Genomic DNA, 10,000 nt, shown 5'->3' on the forward strand with positions numbered 1-10,000 from the left:
ATATATATATATATCTTGTGTTATTTTGTGTATTTTTTATTTTTTTTTTGTGTTGTGTGGGGTGTGTGTGGATTTTTTTTTTTTTTATTTTTTGTTTTTGTTTGTTAGTTTTTTTTGATTTTTTTTTTTTTTGTTGGTTCCCAAAAGTTTTTTTGTTTTTTATATATATATATATTATATATATATATATAATAATATATAAAATAGTAGATAGATAATAGATAGATAATATATAAATATATAGATATATATAAATATATAAAATATTTTTATGGTATATTATATAAGTGTATATTTGTATATTTTTACATTGAAATATTTAAACAAATAAAAAGTTAAACAACATTCCACACAATGATTAATAAGAATTTTCTCAATAATAATAATTTCACGCCACTTCTTTTTCCACTTCGATAGAATCTTCTTGAAGGGAAAACTTTACAAAGACTCCAACCACAAATAAAGAATAAAGAGAAAGGTTTTAAAATCTTAAAAAATCGGTTGGGTGTTTTGTATGTGTGTGTTTCTGTCTTGGGGGGGGTGTTGTTGTGTTGTTGTTGGTGGTGTGTGTGTTGCTGGTTTGTGATTTGCAGGTCGGGCTTGTTCGTTTTTGTGTTGTTTTTTGGTGATGGTTTGTTGTGCGTGTTGTTTTAAAATAATATTTAATAAAATTTTCAAAACACCTCAATAAAGATTATCATATGGAAAAAATAATCGAAAACAATGATTTGAAGTGATAATAGAGAAAGAAGGAGAGAATTTAAAAAAAAGGGTTTTTTGGGTTTTATTCAATTTATCTTTTGGGGGTTTCATATTCTTTGGGTTTCTACAAAAGCTCTGACTTTCGCGCGGCCAAGTCCTGCTGTGGTCCAAACCCCACATAATTTCCCGGGACCGTTTTTCCAAATTCTCGCCCTGGGCGGGGCTCGGAAACCCGCCGACCCCGGGGGGGAGAGGGAAAGTTACCACGACTAGCGGGGAAAGAAAGGGGGGGGAGGAAGAGAGGCTGCGAAGAAAAGGGAGAAGACCGAGGGAAGAGGATTTGGGGGCCAGAGGGTTTTAAGAGAAACAAAAAAAAAAAGAGAAAAAAAATGAGAGGGAAGTTTTTTGGAGAAAAAAGGGAGGAAAAAGAAAAAAGAGAGAGGAAGGTTTGGAGAAGGGAAAGGAAGGGAAGGGGGAGAGGGGGGGAGGAAGAAATAAAGGGAAGAAAGAGGGGTAGATAGAGAGAGAGGTGGGTGGGAAGGGGGGGGGAGGGGGCAAAAATACAAAAAAAAAAAAAAAAGCAAAAATATGGGGGGGGGTGGGGGGGTTTCCCTTGGACATCAATGCATACACATATGACCCAGCCTCCCTACTCTCACTTGAGTACGCTTGATACTATACAACTTTCTGTAATTTGCAATGTGCATGGTTGAAATGAAGGAAATGCACAGTTTCAAAGCGTGAGAGGCCACAGAACATAATACCAAACAGAAATTCTGAATATGAGATTAATGATTTTTCCCCAAAATCTGAACATTGCTATGCCTTTAGGTCATCTTATCATCGCCAAACTGTCCGTAGACTTCCCTAAAAGTATTTTAGGTAATTGATTAGGTAGTTAGAGCTATCCTTTTCCTTATTACCCCGTTTCGTATGTTTTCATAATAGATTTATCAAAAAAAAAAATTTTTATTAGAGAAAATCTTTTATCAAATGCAAGGCCTTCTCTTAAATGTAACCTCGCTTTATGGTACAAAATAAATTAATGATAAATACTTGAACAAATATATTTATATAAAAAGGTAGAAACTAGAGGAAAATAATATTACTTTTATGCATGAAATTTAGAGATCCCAATGACACACTTCTAGAATTTGAGCTCTTTATGCCAGAATTTCAACCCGATTGTTTCCACGCAGCGTCATATATCCGCGTTTTGGTTTTCCTTTGGGTTGCAGCTTAATGCACTGCCATTTTTGTAAATCTTGTCTCTGTTACCTCAAATAAAATGTACTTTTTGGGTTTAATGGGAAAAAGAAATAAGTAATAAAAATGATACCCGCCCTCGAATGCCCATATCCGGTAGACGGGTAAAGAACATGGAGGTTTGGAAGCATAGAACTGAGATTTTGGAAACGTTTTGTCAATACCCAGACTACAGATATAATATTTAATCAAATCAAGAAGTGCGTTACATCTGGCTGCTCCTGATGGCGAGTGGCCCAAATAACAATGACACAGAAAAAATCCAATCTTAATTTTACACCTATGCCGGGGCAAAAAAGGAAGGGAGGGAAAGATAAATAAACCCAACTTTTTCTTCTCTCTATTCTGCAAAAAAATTCGCCCCGACCACTTTTTAGAACTATAATTTATTTTTTAAAAAATTTCTTTGGAAGCCTCGTTTTTTATCATACAAAAATTAATATTAATTGAGTCACCGCTTCTCAATTTCATTGGCGATAAATATTTGCAATTAATCGTCGTTCTCTAAAAAAAGCAATTTACTTCCTCTCGCCGCCAAAAGGAGAAAAAATAATGTTAATGATGTAGTTGGGTAGTTTTTGTTTTACACGAGATACACGCTAATTAGAGGACTAAATTTGGTCACAGAAGTATATTCATTAGATCCTTGGTGGCTGTAGAGCTGTCGTCATACGTGGGTGTTTTGTTAAGCAAGAGACCTTATAATGATGCCACTGGTGACATCATTAAGAGGACGGTCACACGGTGGCAGTGCTGGCTCGCTCACTCAGTCACTCGCTTGACATTGAAACACTATATAATATTTCTTTTTGATAGTTTGACCTTCTTAACCGTACTAGTAGATTAAGGAAAATGTGGCGAGTCAGCTTCCAGTACTCTTTAACCCACTGTCAGCGAGTTTATTCACTGTCCCCTTTAGATTTTAGTGAGTTTTGTAACATACAGATGGTTCACGGTACTCAGCCGGCAAGGGGTCTATCGGTTGGCCCTGTGACCGATCCTGATTCCTCATTCCTTGAATTGGTGGGAAAAGCGTTTTTTTTTTTACTATTAATATTAATATTGTTATCTGATATTAAATTGTTATTAACATATTGATACAACAGAGACAATAAAATGATAGAAATGAAGCTTCCAAAAAATGAAGGAAAAGGATAAACAGATGAGATAGGTAAGACTAATAGCTGACTGCTTGGTGACTAAGCGCTTGTAAAGCCCATCTACGTGGAAAGACAATAAACTTTTAATACAGAGGGGATGGCATTGTAATCTGCCACCCGTTTTCATTGGGTTAAAAAACATAAATATTTCCAATAGCCGGGAGACCGACTAGCTGAATGTTTATAGGGCCAAGAGGATAAAAGTTTTTGCAATTTTACAAGTCTGGTTCCAGCAGTGGAGGACCTCATTGGTCAGTACATACACAATACACACCAAACATAATGCAACACACATATACATATAGGTATACACACACACACACACACACACACAAACACACACACACACACACACAACCACACACGCACACACACACACAAACACAGGATATATATATATATATATATATATATATATCTTATATATATATATATATATATATGGGGTGTCGTGTGGTGTGTGTGTAGTGTGTGTGTGTGTGTGTGTGCGTGCGTGCGTTGTGTTGTGTGAGAGAGAGCAGAGAGAAAGAAAGAGTAACAAATTGGATACATCTCTCAAACACGTTTACCCGTCATTGGAACATGCTGAAAATCTTATATTTTTTTGTATGTCTTCTACCATGATGAGGAAGTGGTAATACTGATGAGCTACTGACTTTGAGGGGAATATCTTCAAAATATTCTATACCCTAGAGAATATATGGAGGCTCAAAATATTAAAAAGGAAAGGTGCAGATTTTGATCTGCTGATACATTACAGCCAGTAAGAACAAACAAATGACTGTGATAGGTGTAATTACCCCGTTTGTTGATATTTTATAATAATAATAATATGATAATAATAATTGATAATGATAAAATAATTGAATCCTAGACATACATTTTGAAAGATTCCGCAGCCTTGATAGTGAGCTTTGGTGTATATAAATAATAGAAAGGCACGCACTTTTTCAATTTCATTAAGATTCCTCAATTTTTGTTGTAATGAAAAATCCTACCAGCATACTAAGTCCTTAATGGGTTTTTCTATGACGTTTTCTTATGAAAATAAGAAAATTAACTATTTTATATCAAAACAAAGCTTGGCTCAAGGAAAAGGCTTTACACACACACACATACACACCACACAAACAACACACACACACACACCACACACAACACACACACCCAACACACACAACATATATATATACATATATATTAACACATATCTATTGTATTAGGATATATATTAACTCATACAGACACCATGCATTATGCAAACCACACACACACACACAAACACACACACAACACCACACACACCTCACACCTCACACACACAACACACACATACACACACACCACACACACACACACACACACACATATATATATATACACATAGATATGTGTTATAGATATTATATATATATATATATATATATATATATATATATATATATATTATATATGTATATGTATATATATATATATATATGTATATATATATATATGTGTGTGTGTGTGTGTGTGTGTATATATTTATATATATATATAATATATATATATATATCTATAATTGTGTGTGTGTGTGTGTGTGTGTGTATATATGTATATGTATATATATATATATATATATATATATATATAATATATATATATATATATATATATATATGTTGTTGTGTGTGTGTGTGTATGTATATATATATATATATATCTATATTTTTTTTTATATATATATATATATTTATATATATAAATATAAATATATATATATATATATATATATGTATGTATGTCGTTATGGGTTTTCCACATAGGCGTCGAATAGTCAATACGATGAGGTAGACTAATACGGCCTTGGATAATTTCATGTTTATTCGCAAACGTTTCAGAGACCAGTCTTATCTCTATCATCAGTGCTGCAATGGTGAACCAAAAAATAATATGCATTAGACCACAGAACTATACTAATTAAAGAGGGTTCGCAAAATTTTAAATAAAGATATAAAATAAAACAAAAGTAGAAAATGATGAGCAAAAAAAAAAAAAAAGTTAGGTATATAGGAAAAAAAGTATTACAGGGGAGAGATGTTGTTAACTCGTTTCATCTTTGGGACAAAAAGATTCCGAGACTGGGGTTTAGACGGGGAAATGAGGGGATAAATTTTAAAGTCTGTGTTGGAAAAGGATGCGGCCATTAACTTTGGAAAATCGGGGTTTTAAAAAGGGATTGGTTATTCTGTTTGCATTTCACGGTAATTTATATATTATAAAAGGTATCACTACGATATACCCCCCCCACTTATTCCCAATTTTTGGGCCGCTTCCTCTAGTATTCCGAAACCACCTTTATTTTCCCTCGGCCTTATTTTCTCAGCAATCCCCCATATTTTAAAAAAATAAAACAGCAAAAAAAAACACTCATTACGAGCCTATAACCTATGTAAAATTGGCCCCACCTTTCATGATAAAATTAAATTTCTAAAAAAATTCTTTGCAAATATATATTGCCTAAGTACAACATTTTAATTACACTATGCATATATATATATATAATAATATAATATTTTATAATATAAATATATATATATAAATAGTAGAATGTATAGCATATTATAATATATTAAAATTATATAATATAATATATTATGTTAATATATTTATATATTTATATATATATATATATAAAAATATATATTATATATTATTAAAAATTATAGTATATATATTATATATATATATAAATTTTGTGGGGTGTGTTTTTGTTTTGTGTGTGTGGGTGTTCATATATTAATAAAATAAAATTTAAAAATTATATAAAATTATTATTTTTTTTATTTTTATTTTATAGGCATGTGTGTGTTGGGGGTGTGTGTGGTGTGTGTGGTGTGTGGGTGTGGTGTGTGTGTGGTTGTTTGTGTGTGTGTTGGTCCTTTAAATGTATAAATACTATATAAAAAAAACAAAATCGAAATTTTGCAACGGAAATAACATGTAAGCAAAACGTTTATTCTGCAATGGTCGGTGAGTTGCGTACATTGGTGGGTGGGACTGGCCCCCCGCCCCCCCGACCTAAAATGCCCCCATGCCCTATATGTGTCCCGGGGGGGAAATGAAGGAAAGAAGTACGTTGTAATATGTATAAGTATTTTTATATATTGTATAAAATTAAAACTAACAAGTTTTAATATATATATTTTAATATATAATATATATTATATTTAAAAATTATATATATATGTATATAAATATACCTATAAGTTAATATATATAATTATATATAATATATATAAATTTATTTATTATTGTTGTTTGGGGTGTGTGTGTGTGTGTGTGGGGTGTGGTGTGTGTGTTGTTTTTTGGGTGTGTGTGTGTGTGGGTTTCCTAAACAACTACTCCCATTGGGGGGGATCAGAAAAAACCCAAAAGGTCAGATTTTTTTTTTATTATTTTTAATATATATAGTGTATTATATATATATATTATTAATATATATATTATAATTTTATATATATGTTATGATCGCAAACACGCATAGATTAAAATATAAATTATATATATATTATATATTATATATTTTTTAATAAATATATATATATATATATTATATATATATAATATAATATATATATTTTGGTGTGTGTGGTGTGTGTTGGTGGTGGTGTGGTGTTGTGTGGTGTGCGTGTGTGTGTGTGTGTGTGTGGTGTGTGTGTGTGTGTGGTGTGTGTGTGTGTTTTTTTTACTTATATACTACGCGCACACCACACCCACAACCAAAACACCACACACACAAAACCCCACACACCACACACCACAAAACCACACACACACTATATATATTATATATATATATGTATAATATATGGTTTATTATATTTTAATAATATTATATATTTTTAAATATATTATTATAAAAATATATATCCCCCGTGCAGTTTTTGACGAACTACTTGGCCCCATTTGACATTCGCATTTGCGGGGTCTTCATTCGGGGTGGTTGCCCCCATGATCCGCCCCATGGGAGTAGTTAAGGTAACATTGTTGGGGGTTTTCCAACCCAAGATCATATTTAATTGACTCTACCGTTCATTTTGATTCCCCAATAAGCAAAATTATATATATACAAAATTATTATTAAAATATAAAATTTATAATTATATTATAATATATATTAATATTTTGTTATATTTATATATATTATATATATTATATATTATTTTGTATAATATTTTATTTTAGAATAATATTTTATATAATATGGATATTTTTATTTTTTTAATATTTTTATATATATATATTTTATTATATATATTATATTTGTTGTTTTTTATTTTTATTATTTATGTTTTTTTATTAAAAATATATCTTATATATATATATATATAAATATATATATTTTAATATATATAATTTTTAAATATATAAACGAGGGGTTTCAAAAAGTTCATTGAAAAAGGACAGTATGAAAAAATTTTTTCTTCAACATATGCTCCAATAGGTCAGTCCACTTCTGAAAACTTTAGCTACCCTTTTAAGTCGTCTGAGTAAACTAAAGGCCCTGTGACTAAACCATTTTAGAGGAGCATTTTTTTATTCTTCAACCATGAAAAATTGGTCCCTTTTAAGGTTTTTTTTAAAGTCTGGAAACAAAAAAGTTAAAGGGCTTAAAGGGGGCTCTAGGGTGGACGCCGGGCGATTTCCCATTGAAATTCCATACAAGCTCTTGACAGCAAAGCGCCCTGAGCAGGGCTTGTCATGGCGTTTTTTTTTAGATTTTTGACGTTTTTTCAAAAACCCTTCAAATACCCAAAAGTAATTTTTTTCTTCCTCTCGAGAAAGGGTTTAAACCCGCAAAATCCCCTCCTCCAAAAACTGTGGCCATGCCTTCCTCTTGAACGTTGGGGTTTTTCTTTGACTGGCAACTTCCCCCCTGGGGCAGCCACGGGTTTTATTGAATTTTGTCCTCGGGATCGTACGGTAGAGATATGTTTCACCAGTCACAATTTCCCGCAGAAAGTACAAAGGGCCTCATCCCCCTTGTCAAAAAATTTCCTGAAAAAAATTTCCCTTTTTTTGCTAATCTGGGCGCAAAAGTGTAGGGGCCCTCGAACGGAAGCTTGCTTAGCCCCAAACTCTCCCCCTAAATTTTGGGATGCAAAACCCCAGAAATTATGTGTCTGTTCGATACAGTGTTTTTTTGTTACCTTTGGGTTATCTTTCATTCGTTTAAAACCATCCTGCCGCTTATCCTTTGTTGTTTTTGATTTTTTGGGGGCATTGTCACCATAAACTTGTGCCCGAGCATCAGGTTTGTCTACTCTCCCAACCAAAATTTTCCCCTGAAAAATTTTAAAGTTTTTCCTGGCCCGCTTTTGGGGGATTCCAGGTTACTTTAAATCCCTAACTTTCCCCTACGGCGATGGTTTTTTACCTGCATTTTAAGTTCATGTTTGAACCACACCAACACACACCCACCAACACACACACACACACACACCCCACACAAACAAAACACACACCACACACCACAAATTGCATACACAAAACGTTTTTTTCTGGCAATTTGTTGAAAAAACCACTTTCACATTTCCATTTTCCTGTTACAAGTCTTGATCTCTGATGGAAAAATGGTAAAAGTAAAAGGTGGTGGGAGATTTTTATACGCCTGCGAGAAAAAGAGAGAGGAAAGAAAGGAAAAAAAGAGAGACATAAATAGAAAGAATGAGAGCAAAAACCACACAGGCAGAAGGCGGCGAAAAAGGGGGAAAAACGAACAATGCCGGCACGACCCTCGTTGCCTTTTGTGTGGGGTGGTGATGAAATCCGCAAAAAACCTTTGTTTCATACATAAAAAATGATATTATGGAAGACTATTCTGTAATACCTGGATTACGACACGAAAGAAAATGAAATACTATTATATTTTATTATTGTTTTAAATTTAATTATTTGATTATTTTTTAAATTTAATAACAGGGGTAAATTTCGCATTAATTCTTAGCTAGTTGTTTTTAGTAAAAATAAAAGATGAGCGTAACACAAATAGACCATTTAAGGCGACAGGCAGTTGGGTATTTCAGAACAAACATTTTGCTGTTAAAATTAAAAGCTTTTTGTTTTGGGGGAAAAACCCGCGACAGCTTTCATCTTTGGAAAACCCTTTGATAAATGTTTCGCCCAATCTTGGGGCTGGGAACGGGCTGAAGATAAGAGATCCTCATTTTGGGGGGAAATTCGAAAACTTTTTCGGGTTTTGGGGTTTCAAAAAACCCGTCGCTGCCCGTTTGAATTCGGATTTACACGTGTACATCCCCCCGCTTTCATAGGGCTTTTTTTGGGCTATGGGTTTTCCTTTTTTAGTTTTTTAGCCGTAATTCGCCGGTAAAGATAGCCTCCCCTTTCTTGGACTTTTTCTAGCATGGGGAACCTTATGTTAGAAAAGTTTTTGCGGGTGGGTCGAAAAATCAAAGCACAAAACAAACACACACAAACCCCAACGCACACACACACACACCACACACACACACACACAACCACACCACAACCAAAAACCTACCACACACACACACACAACCACACACACACACACACACACCCCACACACACAACCACACACACGCACCACTCCAAAATCCTCACTCACTAAAACATCACTCACTTTCCTACTACATCCTTCATATTTTTATAAAAAGTCTATTTACCTATTATCTATCTAAAATATTAGAAATATACATACGTATATACAAATATCCTATACATAAATTATTTTATATATATAATATATAAATTTTATATACACAAAATTTATATAAAAATACAAATATGTATATATATATATTTGGTGTGTTGTTGTGGTGGTGTGTTGTGTGTGTGGTGTGTGTGTT

Source organism: Penaeus monodon, chromosome 39 (assembly GCF_015228065.2).
Source record: "Penaeus monodon isolate SGIC_2016 chromosome 39, NSTDA_Pmon_1, whole genome shotgun sequence".
In the NCBI taxonomy this organism is placed as follows: Eukaryota; Metazoa; Arthropoda; class Malacostraca; order Decapoda; family Penaeidae; genus Penaeus; species Penaeus monodon.